This window comes from Arachis ipaensis, chromosome B3 (genome assembly GCF_059453495.1).
Source record: "Arachis ipaensis isolate K30076 ecotype BB chromosome B3, ASM5945349v1, whole genome shotgun sequence".
NCBI lineage: Eukaryota > Viridiplantae > Streptophyta > Magnoliopsida > Fabales > Fabaceae > Arachis > Arachis ipaensis.
This window is the reverse complement of record NC_142438.1, coordinates 94,010,918-94,024,812: the sequence shown is the minus strand read 5'-3', so window position 1 is coordinate 94,024,812 and position 13,895 is coordinate 94,010,918. Positions and strand designations below refer to the sequence as shown.

Genomic DNA, 13,895 nt, shown 5'->3' with positions numbered 1-13,895 from the left:
GACGCAAAATTTTGTTGTTGTGTGCGTCTGCACAAGGGTCTGAGCACGCACATGCCCTATTTTTCCAAAAATTTTTCTTTCAAAATCTAAGGCATTGCACCTTATCTCAACCAAAATTTCAACCCCACAACATTGAAAACTTCACAAAATTATGATCCATACCGAAATCAACCTATCTAAGCTTAAAATTAAACTAATCCTAAGTCAACCAATCATAATAAAAAGCAACTAAGTCAAAATATAAACAAAAAGAGAGGAGTTAGAACAATGTTACCATGGGGGCTGTCTCCCACCTAGCACTTTGGTTTATTGTCCTTGAGTTGGACTTATGCAGAGCTCTAATCAAGGAGATTTGTGCTTTTATTCATCTTGGAGCTTCCAACAATGCTTGAATCTCCAAAATTCTCAATTTATTGCACCAAGCTTTGATGGAGTTTCCAACAAGCTATGAGCTCCCAAAATTTACCTTCTATACAAACAAAATCAAGAAAACAAACAAAAAGCAAGATATTCACATATTAACATATTCACAATAGCCAATAATATAACACCATTGCAACTCCCCGGCAACGGCGCCAAAAACTTGATGTGATAATTATTGCCGGTTTAGAATTAATCAAAACAAGAATCACTTCGTTAATAGCATAGTACAAACCAACAATGAACTCTCACAATCAAAGTTTAAATCAAAGAATAGTCACAATCCAAAACAAATATAAATCGGGAGTTTTAAGTCCCGGGTCATCTTACCTAGGAGTTGCAATGGAAGTACTCAATTATTGGCTCTGAGGGAATGGAGTTGATGGCAAGGGACAAGAAGTGTAAATAGCAAGAAAGTAAATGAGCATGCAATAACTAAATATCAAAAGTGATTAGACTCAAGAAATTAATCAAAAGGAAAAGGAAATTCAATTGCTAAGAAACCTCTTGGCAAGGAGTGAGAGTCAAGGTTACCTATCCTAGCCATTGACCACAAACACATGATGATTATGAAGAGTTAATCCTACTTAGTCAACCCTAACATCGAGGATAAGTCAAATAGGCATAATTGATTTCAATCCAGAAGTCCTAGTCAACTCTATTAATGGAAGACTTAGAGTTAGTGGAAACCAAATCAACTAACTACTCTAATATATCAATCAAGAATGGACATCAATGACTCAAGGTCACCAAAGTCTTCAATTCCAAGCCAAGAGTAAGGAAAAACTAAGCAAAAACTAAGCCAAACATTTTTATTGAACACTTGGTGTGCATGAAAATAAAAGCATCTTAAATTGTAATCAAAATAAAATCTAAAGCTACCAAGTGCAAGAAAATAATAACAACAACTCAATTAAATAACAATAAAAAAAGCATTAAATTGCATTAATAGAAATTCAAATTAACAAGGGTTCATTACAATGAAATAACCAAATAAAGGAAATAACAAGTAAAACTAAAAGAAATAAGAAGCTAGAAGAAGAAATAGTAAAGAAACTAAATCAAGACAAGAATTAAAGCATCAAACTAAGAGGAAATTAACTAAACCTAACCTAATTCTAGAGAGAAGGGGGAGCTTCTCTCTCAAGAAAACTAAGACAAAAACATGGAAAAATCTAAACCTAATTGCTCCCCCCTTGCCTTCTCTTGGATTAGGGTTGAAAAGCTTCAGAAATGAGTTGGATTGGGTTATGGAGGCCCAAAATTCGCTGCTAGCAAATTGCATTAATGAGGTCACGTGCTGGGACCTGTTCGTACACACAGACGTGTACGTCGCACACTTTCTATTTTTCCACTCATGCGTACACACATAAGGTTTTGCGCACGCACACTTGCTAACTCTCACTTGTGCGTACTCACGCATACTTGTGCATGCGCACACTTGCTGAAAAGCTCCAAACTCCATTTCTTCATGAATTCTCCACTTTTACATGCTTTTTCTTTATTCCTTCAATCCAATCTTTGCCTTGCAAGCCTGAAATCACTCAACAAATACATCAAGGCATCAAATAGAATTAAAGTGAATAAAATTTAGTAATTAAGGGCCTAAAAAACATGTTTTCACTTTGGAGCACAATTTATGGAGAATTTACAAAACCAAGCTATTTCATTGAATAAATATTAGAAAAGTTGATAAAATCCTCCCAATTAGAGCAAATAAATACCATGAAATGTGGATTTATCATACCCCCATGGCCGTATGTGGAGAATATAATGAGAAGCGTAGCATGAAGGAGAGATTAGAAACTCCGGTGGAGAATGAGGAGTTGGACTTTGTACTAGAGCAAGTGAAGAAGGCCGAAATTATCGTAGAAGAGGAAGTGGTTGAAGACTTAGGATGATGCGAAACCTCCATGGGAACTGATGCCAAGGCATCATAGGCTAGTTTCACTAGCATTTTTCTGTTAGTTTTAGTTGTTTTATGCATTTTCTTGAGCTTAAAGTAACCAAAAATGGTTAAATGAAGAACAAAGCAATGAACCATCCAAACAATATGATTTTGATGCAAATTCCATGAGTTTTAGTTATATTACTTAAATGCTATGAATGGAAGATTTCTCATGAAATTTTGCAAGACTTTGATGCAATTGTTTGGATGATTTCAGGGAAGAAGAGGCTAAGCAAGGAAGCAACAAAATCAATAAAGGAAGCTTGAATATCACATGTGGAGTTTAAGTTCCAGTTTAAGCCTAAACTGGAGCTTAAACGCCAAAATCATGAAGGATAAGAAATGCTGGGATTGAAGTTTAACCTCCAGTTTGACCTCAAACTGGAGGTTAAACGCCAGAATGAGTATGCCACCCAGGGAGGAGTTCCACGTTTAACCTCCAGTTTGACCTCAAACTGGAGGTTAAACGCCAGAACCAGGAAGAGTACCAGGGAGCCATTCCACGTTTAAGCTCCAGTTTGACCTCAAACTGGAGCTTAAACGTGTTCGACAGCTTTTCTCCTCCAGGGTTGCTCTCTCCATTTCCACGTTTAACCTCCAGTTTGACCTCAAACTGGAGGTTAAACGTGTTCGACACCTCCAGGGCTACCATTCTAAGCTTCCACGTTTAACCTCCAGTTTGACCTCAAACTGGAGGTTAAACGTGTTCGACCGCCAGTATGCCTCCACCCTTTTCCACGTTTAACCTCCAGTTTGACCTCAAACTGGAGGTTAAACGTGTTCGACACCTCCAGGGCTACCATTCTAAGCTTCCACGTTTAACCTCCAGTTTGACCTCAAACTGGAGGTTAAACGTGTTCGACTACATGACTCTCCAGGGCTACATTCTTCCATTTCCACGTTTAAGCTTCAGTTTAACCTTAAACTGAAGCTTAAACGTGCTTCTACAAAAGGCCTCACTGGAAGTGTCTGGCGTTTAAGCTGCAGTTTAAGCTTAAACTACAACTTAAACGCCACTCTTGGAAAAGGTTTCTGGGCCAAAAATATTGTGATTTAAGTTAGTCTTTGAGCACAAATACTAACTTAAACTTACTTTGGTATGAAACCCAATTGAATATCATGGTTTATGGGATTGGGCCTGAAGGATTGATGAGTTTGAAATCTCAATTTATTGAGTCATGTGTCATTATTTGATTATCACTAAGTGGCTCAATAAATGTTACAGGATTTGGATCAACAACCTCATCAAGATTATGGATCATAAACCCAAGGCAAAAGGAAAGCAAGGAGAGGCCTCAAAGCCCAAGAAGCACAACTGAAGCTCAATATAGAAAGTGTATAAATAGGATAGAAGTTAAGTTAGAGAAGGACTTTTACTTCACTTTTAGCTAGTTTTCCTTTTCTTTGTAATTGAATTCAGAGCTATGATTCACTAAACCCCCTTTCATTGGGTTAGGGAGCTCTATTGTAATTCAATGAATCAATAATAGTTTATCTTCTTCTTCAATCTTTTCTCTTGAATTTTGTTAGAAAGCTTCTCGATCTAATTCCATTGAGTAGTTGTCTTGGGAAAGAAACTACCCATACTTGGAATCCTTCGGAGCCTTGGGAAAGGAATGGAGGATTCATGCTAGAGAAGCTTTCTCACAGTGAATTGGATTGGGGTTTGGATGGATATTGTGACATGTAATCCTACCAAATTGTGGTTCATAAAATTGTGTGGTATAATCAGTGATCAATCATCATCTCTTCTTATGAACATTTAAACCAAGGGATTGGGAATTTGTTCGTTTTTAGAGAGAATTGGTGAGCCAAGGGATTGGGATCCAATCATATAAGATTGCCAAGCAAAATTCAATGAACGCATTGGTTGAGGAAGAGATAAACATGTTTTGATTCGGAGATCTCAATATCTCCTATAACCCAATGAATTCCCCATTTCTGATCTCCACTTTCTCTTTACATTCTGCAACTCAATTCTTGCAATCACCCCCATTCCCTTTTAATTTCAGCAATTTACATTCTGCTCTTTAATTCATGCAATTTAAGATTCCGCCATTTAATTTTCTTGTCATTTACTTTTCCCGCCAATTTTACATTCCGCAATTCTCATCTCAAATCTTGATTCCGCTCAACTAGAACACACTTCTAATCCGAATTGCTCACTCAACCAATCCTTGTGGGATTCGACCTCACTCTATTGTGAGTTTTTACTTGACGATAACCGGTGCACTTGCCGGAAGGAATTTTGCCGATCGTGCAATTTCCTAAATCGTAGCATAACTAGTTTATGTGCATCAAGTTTATGGCGCCGTTGCCGGGGATTGGTTTTCGATTGACAATTCTCAAATTGGAAGCTAACTAGATTGAGCAATTTTCTCTTGCTTTGTTAATTCTGTCCAAGATACTTGTTGAATTTTAATTTCTGCACTTGGTTACATGCTTTCCTTCTTTATGCCTTTAAATTCATGCAACTAACTCACTGACTCACTAACTGTTTGAATTAATTCCTCAATTGAGCTAACCATACTCTTCCATTAACCAAGAGTATTTCACTTGTTTGTGTTTGAGCTGTGTTCTTGTATGACAGGTAGGAGAGGAGAGACATCAACTCCTCCATATACCGAACCAGAGAGGACCCTTCATAGACTTAGAAGGGAAGCAAGAGGGAAGAGAGTAGTGGGAGAAGAGGAATCTGAAGGAGAATCTGAGGACAATTTTGAGGAAGCTTTAGATCTCAACATGGATAGAGAAGTTCACAACCATGAGAGAGCTGATGGAAACGATGCCATCCCAGAGAGGAGGGTTCTTAGTTCATACATAAACCCAACCTCTGGGAATTGTGGTAGTAGCATCCAGAAACCACCCATTCAGGCCAACAATTTTGAGCTCAAGCCACAGCTAATATCACTTGTGGAAAATCATTGTTCCTTTGGAGGAAGTGCTAATGAAGACCCAAACCAACATCTCACAAAATTCCTGAGAATTTGTGACACTGTGAAGTCCAATGGAGTCCAGGAAGATGCCTATAAACTGCTTTTGTTCCCATTTTCACTTAGGGACAAAGCAGCTAAGTGGCTGGAATCATTCCCAAGGGGGAGTCTAACAACATGGGATGAGGTGGAAAGCAAGTTTCTGGCACGTTTCTACCCTCCACAAAAGGTCAATAGGCTTCGATCTGAGGTTCAGACTTTTAGACAACAAGATGGTGAAACTCTCTACGAGGCATGGGAGAGATTCAAGGACTTGACAAGGAAATGCCCACCAAACATGTTCCATGATTGGGTGCAATTGCACATCTTCTATGATGGGCTCTCTTATGAATCAAGGAAGGCTGTAGACCATTCATCAGGAGGTTCATTGAACAGGAAAAAGACTGTGGAAGAAGCCATTGAAGTGATCGAGACAGTGGCTGAGAATGAGTACTACTATGCATCAGAGAGGCACAACACTAAGGGAGTCATGGAGCTGAACCTTGTTGATACAATTCTAGCCCAAAACAAGGTGTTTGCCAAGCAACTAGCAGAGCTTACCAGGCAATTAGAAACAAAGCAAGTGGCTGCAATACACACACAAGATCAAGAGGAAGTAAGCATTGAAGGAGGTGATTGGGATGAGGCCAACTATGTGGGAAACCAACAAAGGCAATCATATGATCCACACTCCAACACTTACAACCCAGGCTGGAGAAACCACCCAAACTTTGGGTGGGGAAACCAACAAACCCAACCACAAAACCACAAACCTTACAACCACAACCAACAAAACAATTCCACATACCAAAACTCCAACCAAAGATCATACCAAGCCACACAAAACACTTACCCCCAATCATCATATCATGGCCAAAATAATCAACATACCCAACCTAATCCGAACCAACAATTTCAAGATCAATTAAACCGGATAGAAGGAATGCTTGCAACCATGAGCCAAGACATAATTGAATTGAAAGCTTTTAAGGAAGAAGTAAATTCTAACTTGCAAAACCAAAGAGCTGCCATCCAGAAGCTAGAAAATCAAATTTTGTATTTGACTAAGCAAGCCCCTGGGACAAGCGGTTCTCATGCTGCCAAGGCTATAGCAAGGGAAGAATGTAAGGCCATAACCCTCAGAAGTGGAAAGAATCTAAAGGAGATCTCAAGGGAAACCACAGAGGATGAAGCAAAGGAAAATGTGAAAGACAAAGAACAAGGACAATCTTTTACACCGTTTGCAACAAAAGAAAAAGAAAAAGAGGTCCTGAAGCCTTACACACCAAAAGCACCTTATCCTCAACGTTTGATGAAAAGTGAAAAGGATGGCCAATTCTCCAGGTTCTTGGAGATTTTCAAGAAGCTTCAAATCAACATTCCCTTTGCTGAGGCAATAGAGCAAATGCCACTCTATGCAAAATTCTTAAAAGAATTAATGACCAAGAAGAGAAGCTGGAGAAATGAGGAAACTGTGTTGTTAACTGAAGAATGCAGTGCCATCATTCAGCACAAATTGCCTCAGAAATTGAAGGACCCAGGCAGTTTCCAAATCCCCTGCATCATAGGAGAAGTCATGGTGGAGAAGGCCTTGTGTGACTTAGGGGCCAGCATCAATTTGATGTCGCTAACAATGATGAGAAGAATGAAGATTGAGGAAGCCAAACCAACAAGAATGGCCCTCCAATTGGCAGATCGAACTTTTAAATTCCCTCATGGGATAGTTGAGGATTTGTTGGTGAAAGTGGGAGAATTTATATTTCCTGCTGATTTTGTGGTGTTAGATATGGAGGAAGAAGCCAAAGCTTCAATAATTCTGGGAAGACCCTTCCTAGCTACTGCTGGAGCCATCATAGATGTACAAAAGGGTGAACTCACTCTTAGACTACATGATGAGAAATTGGTGTTTAATGTATTCAAGGCAATGAGCTATCCATCAGAATCACTAAGGGAATGCATGAGGGTTGATGTAGTGGACATTGCAGTACAAGAAACTTTTGAGGAAACAATAAAGGAAGTGGCAGAGGAGGAGTTCACCAAGGATATTGAAGTTAGTGATATCAAGGGTGCTGACACAACCATGCTAAGCATGCCAGAGAAAGTGAAAGAAGAAAAGGAAGCACCAAAACCTGAGCTCAAAGCATTGCCCCCTAATCTCAAGTATGCATACTTGGGTAGTGATGAGAGTCACCCTGTTATCATTAGCTCGGCCTTGAGCCAAGAACAGGAAGAAGAATTGATCAAGGTGCTGCAAACTCATCAAGATGCCATTGGATGGACCCTAGCTGATTTGAAGGGGATAAGTTCATCCATATGCATGCATAAAATCTTGTTAGAAGAGGATGCTAGACCCTCCATTCAAGCTCAGAGAAGATTGAATCCCGTCATGAAAGAAGTGGTACAAAAGGAAGTCAGGAAGTTATGGCAGGCAGGGGTAATCTACCCCATTTCTGATAGCCCATGGGTTAGTCTCATCCATGTAGTTCCCAAGAAAGGTGGCATAACTGTGGTGCCAAATGAGAAGAACGAACTCATACCCACAAGAACCGTTACTGGGTGGAGGATGTGCATAGACTACAGGAAGCTCAATGAAGCCACCAGAAAAGATCATTTCCCACTCCCATTCATGGATCAGATGCTTGAAAGGCTTGCCGGACATGCTTACTATTGCTTCTTGGATGGATATTCAGGCTACAACCAAATAGTAGTTGATCCTAGTGATCAAGAGAAAACATCATTTGTTTGTCCATATGGAGTTTTTGCTTATAGACGCATGCCCTTTGGATTGTGCAATGCACCTGCCACTTTCCAAAGATGCATGCTGTCCATCTTTTCGGACATGATTGAAAAATTTATTGAGGTCTTCATGGACGATTTTTCTGTGTTTGGGGATTCTTTTCCCAGCTGCCTACACCACCTTGCCTTGGTGCTTAAGAGGTGCCAAGAGACTAACCTAGTATTAAACTGGGAAAAGTGTCATTTCATGGTCACAGAAGGAATAGTCCTTGGCCACAAAATCTCTAATAGAGGCATGGAGGTGGACAGAGCTAAGGTGGAAATCATTGAAAAACTACCTCCACCAAGTAATGTCAAGGCAGTTAGGAGCTTTTTGGGACACGCTGGTTTTTACAGAAGGTTTATTAGAGACTTTTCTAAAATAGCCAAACCTTTGAGTAACTTGCTTGTCTCTGATACACCCTTTGTATTTGATAAAAATTGCATGCTAGCCTATGAACTTTTGAAGCAAAAACTTTCCTCTGCACCTATCATTGCCCCACCTGATTGGAACTTACCTTTTGAACTGATGTGTGATGCATCAGACCTTGCTATTGGGGCAGTGTTAGGACAAAGGAAAGACAATTTGGTACATGTGATTTATTATGCCAGTAAAGTCTTGAATGCTAACCAAAGGAATTACACAACCACTGAAAAAGAACTCTTGGCAATAGTCTTTGCATTTGAAAAATTTAGATCTTATCTCATTGGATCTAAAGTCATTGTCTTCACTGATCATTCAGCTTTAAAATATTTACTTGCTAAACAAGAATCTAAACCGAGACTTATTAGATGGGTTCTTTTGTTGCAGGAATTTGACATTGAAATCAAAGACAAGAAGAGTGTAGAGAACAAGGTGGCAGATCATTTATCAAGGATACCATGTGAAGAAGGAAGCACACAAAGCACACATGTAAATGAGTGCTTTCCTGATGAACAACTCATGGTAATTCACAAAGCACCCTGGTTTGCAGACATAGCAAACTTCAAGGCCACTGGGAGTTTACCTTTGGAATTTAACAAACATCAAAGGAAGAAATTGGTAAATGATGCCAAATACTTCATCTGGGACGAACCATACTTGTTCAAAAAATGTTCCGATGGCATACTCAGAAGATGCATATCCGAGGAAGAAGGAAGGGAAGTTTTATGGGACTGCCATGGCTCCACTTATGGAGGGCACTTTGCAGGAGAAAGAACAGCAGCTAAGGTGTTGCAGTGTGGTTTTTATTGGCCCACTATCTTCAAAGATGCAAAAGAATTAGTGAAGCACTGCCATGAATGCCAGAAAGCTGGGAACCTGCCAAGAAGAAATGAAATGCCACAACAATTCATTCTGGAACTTGAATTGTTTGATGTATGGGGGATAGATTTCATGGGACCATTTCCCTCCTCATACTCAAATAATTACATTCTTGTGGCAGTAGACTATGTCTCTAAATGGGTTGAAGCAATAGCAACTCCAACCAATGATAATAAGGTAGTCATGAACTTCCTCAGAAAACACATTTTTTGCCGTTTTGGGGTTCCAAGAGCAATCATCAGTGATGGAGGAAGCCACTTCTGCAACAAACCATTAGAGGCATTGCTCCTAAAATATGGAGTCAAACACAGGGTAGCCACACCATACCATCCACAGACAAGTGGGCAAGCCGAAATATCTAACAGAGAACTCAAAAGAATCCTGGAAAAAACTATGGGAACTTCAAGGAAGGACTGGTCGATTAAGCTAGATGATGCTCTTTGGGCATACAGGACAGCTTTCAAAACACCAATTGGAATGTCTCCTTACCAACTAGTATATGGAAAAGCTTGCCATCTGCCACTGGAGTTGGAGCACAAGGCATACTGGGCCTTGAAACTTCTGAACTTGGACAACAAAGCCGCTGGAGAAAGAAGGATGTTGCGAATTCAAGAGTTGGAAGAATTCAGAGCGGAAGCTTATGAGAATGCCAAAATTTACAAAGAAAGAGCAAAGAAGAAGCATGACAGCAACATAGCCCCAAGGAAATTTGAAGAAGGGCAAAAAGTATTGCTCTACAATTCTAGGCTGAAGCTATTTCCAGGGAAGCTAAAATCAAGGTGGTCTGGACCATTCCTTGTCACCAAGGTCTCCAATTATGGACAAGTAGAAATCATGGAAGAAAAGTCACAACGAACCTTCATTGTTAACGGTCAAAGACTCAAACATTACTTAGGAGATGTGGAGGAGAAGGACAAAGTTAAATATCACCTCAACTGAGGAAGCTGACCGTCAAGCTAATGACGTTAAAGAAGCGCTTGTTGGGAGGCAACCCAACCTGAGGTAATACCTTGTTGCTATTTCTTTTATTTGTTTTAATAAAAAGGGTGAAGTAGTTTCTGTGCATTGCAAAGAATTAAGTTTGGTGTTTCACACCAAACAATGAATTCATGGATCAATAATTCAAAGGGGAATGTGTGACTCTAAGTTTGGTGTTCCACCATAAAGATCAACTGAACACAACAACCTTTGAATTATATGAAAGGAACAACTATTCTAAGCAGTCACAGAAATGCTTAAAACCCTTAGTAGCAACATCATTCCAAGATAACTCAAGGATTCAAAAAAACAGAGAAGTAAGTGGGAGATTAAGTTTGGTGTTCACACACCAACCTAAGAATCCGATACTTACCCACACATAGTTGAGCTAACCACTCAAGTGCTTGAGAAGCAAGCAACTTCATTACTCTTTGCAGGAAAGGAAACAAGAACCTTAAAGCATGAAGCAACATTTAGGAAGAAGAAGGAGAAATCAAATTGTTTCCTGACAACAAAGAGAAAACAAGGAATTTCATAAGGTGGTATTGTTCCTTGATAATTCTTTAAAAAGGGCAAACAAAAGCATGCGTGTTCTGGTTTAAACTGTAAATGTTGAATCTTTCTGGAATGTGTAGTTTTTTTAGTATGTGTGTTTGTTAATTGCTTTGAATAAAGTGAATGCCTGGATGTTTGGATATGACTTCACCTTCTTAAACATGTGCGTGCCATGCTTGTTCTGTTTCCAAAAATAAAAGAAAAAGTTTGAACAAAAGTAACTTGGCTAAATTAGTAACAAATCAAGTAGAATTAAGTGGTGGTATGCATGCTTGATTGTTTAGTCAGATCACTGGAATTAGAGTGTAGAATTATCATTTTTTATGTAGAAAGTGAAAATTGTCTATGGATCTTGATGAATAAATGTCTTTGGCCATGAAAAAGAAAGAAAAAGAAAAAGAAAAAGCCACGGAAAAAGGCAACCAAAAAGCAAAAAAATTGAGAAAATAAGCTAGGTACCAATGGTTTGAACTTCTGAGACAAATGCCTGTGGTGTTTATGTATTAAGGATATGCTTGGATGAATAGGTTCTGAGGAGTGTTTCAACACTTGGTAACTTGGGTTAACTAACCCGGGATTATCAACCAAAAGTCCATTATCAAGAGCAACCTAAATACAAAACATTTAGTCACACAAAGAGGTGCTGGGCACCAATGTCTCAAGAAGAAATGTGAACTAAAATGCCTAAAGTGGATATGTGTAGTGCACTGATAAGAAAAGGAAAATGCCAAAGGCTTGTGCAACACATGACACTAAGCAAACAAGGAGCAAAGGAGCTCTAAGAAAAAGAAAAGAAAACAAAGAAGAGAAAAGTGCCAAAGACATAAGAATAACAAGGGGCCATAGCAATGTTTGATGGATGCAATGAAAAAGTGATAATCCTACCTGATAAGTATGAAAAAGTGATGCTGCAACTTTCTGCATAAAACCCTTCTGATGAACTTCAAATGCTTGCTAATATAGCCAATGTAATTGCTTTCTGTTTCATACTTTCTTCTCAAATAACTCAGGACTTGCTTAGGGACAAGCAAGTATTAAGTTTGGTGTTGTGATGCCAAGGCATCATAGGCTAGTTTCACTAGCATTTTTCTGTTAGTTTTAGTTGTTTTATGCATTTTCTTGAGCTTAAAGTAACCAAAAATGGTTAAATGAAGAACAAAGCAATGAACCATCCAAACAATATGATTTTGATGCAAATTCCATGAGTTTTAGTTATATTACTTAAATGCTATGAATGGAAGATTTCTCATGAAATTTTGCAAGACTTTGATGCAATTGTTTGGATGATTTCAGGGAAGAAGAGGCTAAGCAAGGAAGCAACAAAATCAATAAAGGAAGCTTGAATATCACATGTGGAGTTTAAGTTCCAGTTTAAGCCTAAACTGGAGCTTAAACGCCAAAATCATGAAGGATAAGAAATGCTGGGATTGAAGTTTAACCTCCAGTTTGACCTCAAACTGGAGGTTAAACGCCAGAATGAAAAGCCTCACTTAAGGAGCATTCCACGTTTAACCTCCAGTTTGACCTCAAATTGGAGGTTAAACGCCAGAATGAGTATGCCACCCAGGGAGGAGTTCCACGTTTAACCTCCAGTTTGACCTCAAACTGGAGGTTAAACGCCAGAACCAGGAAGAGTACCAGGGAGCCATTCCACGTTTAAGCTCCAGTTTGACCTCAAACTGGAGCTTAAACGTGTTCGACAGCTTTTCTCCTCCAGGGTTGCTCTCTCCATTTCCACGTTTAACCTCCAGTTTGACCTCAAACTGGAGGTTAAACGTGTTCGACACCTCCAGGGCTACCATTCTAAGCTTCCACGTTTAACCTCCAGTTTGACCTCAAACTGGAGGTTAAACGTGTTCGACCGCCAGTATGCCTCCACCCTTTTCCACGTTTAACCTCCAGTTTGACCTCAAACTGGAGGTTAAACGTGTTCGACACCTCCAGGGCTACCATTCTAAGCTTCCACGTTTAACCTCCAGTTTGACCTCAAACTGGAGGTTAAACGTGTTCGACTACATGACCCTCCAGGGCTACATTCTTCCATTTCCACGTTTAAGCTTCAGTTTAACCTTAAACTGAAGCTTAAACGTGCTTCTACAAAAGGCCTCACTGGAAGTGTCTGGCGTTTAAGCTGCAGTTTAAGCTTAAACTACAACTTAAATGCCACTCTTGGAAAAGGTTTCTGGGCCAAAAATATTGTGATTTAAGTTAGTCTTTGAGCACAAATACTAACTTAAACTTACTTTGGTATGAAACCCAATTGAATATCATGGTTTATGGGATTGGGCCTGAAGGATTGATGAGTTTGAAATCTCAATTTATTGAGTCATGTGTCATTATTTGATTATCACTAAGTGGCTCAATAAATGTTACAGGATTTGGATCAACAACCTCATCAAGATTATGGATCATAAACCCAAGGCAAAAGGAAAGCAAGGAGAGGTCTCAAAGCCCAAGAAGCACAACTGAAGCTCAATATAGAAAGTGTATAAATAGGATAGAAGTTAAGTTAGAGAAGGACTTTTACTTCACTTTTAGCTAGTTTTCCTTTTCTTTGTAATTGAATTCAGAGCTATGATTCACTAAACCCCCTTTCATTGGGTTAGGGAGCTCTATTGTAATTCAATGAATCAATAATAGTTTATCTTCTTCTTCAATCTTTTCTCTTGAATTTTGTTAGAAAGCTTCTCGATCTAATTCCATTGAGTAGTTGTCTTGGGAAAGAAACTACCCATACTTGGAATCCTTCGGAGCCTTGGGAAAGGAATGGAGGATTCATGCTAGAGAAGCTTTCTCACAGTGAATTGGATTGGGGTTTGGATGGATATTGTGACATGTAATCCTACCAAATTGTGGTTCATAAAATTGTGTGGTATAATCAGTGATCAAGCATCATCTCTTCTTATGAACATTTAAACCAAGGGATTGGGAATTTGTTCGTTTT

The 13,895-nt window shown here is 39.2% G+C and overlaps 1 non-coding gene and 1 pseudogene across 1 annotated transcript; both read right to left on the bottom strand.

Moving 5' to 3' along the window:
- LOC107633355 (uncharacterized) overlaps positions 1-13,895 on the bottom strand; it is a 90,059-nt pseudogene that overhangs the window by 61,380 nt on the left and 14,784 nt on the right.
- LOC148571615 (small nucleolar RNA R71) lies at positions 5,537-5,640 on the bottom strand. The gene has a single exon (XR_015909014.1). It is a non-coding gene; the product is annotated as a small nucleolar RNA R71 (small nucleolar RNA).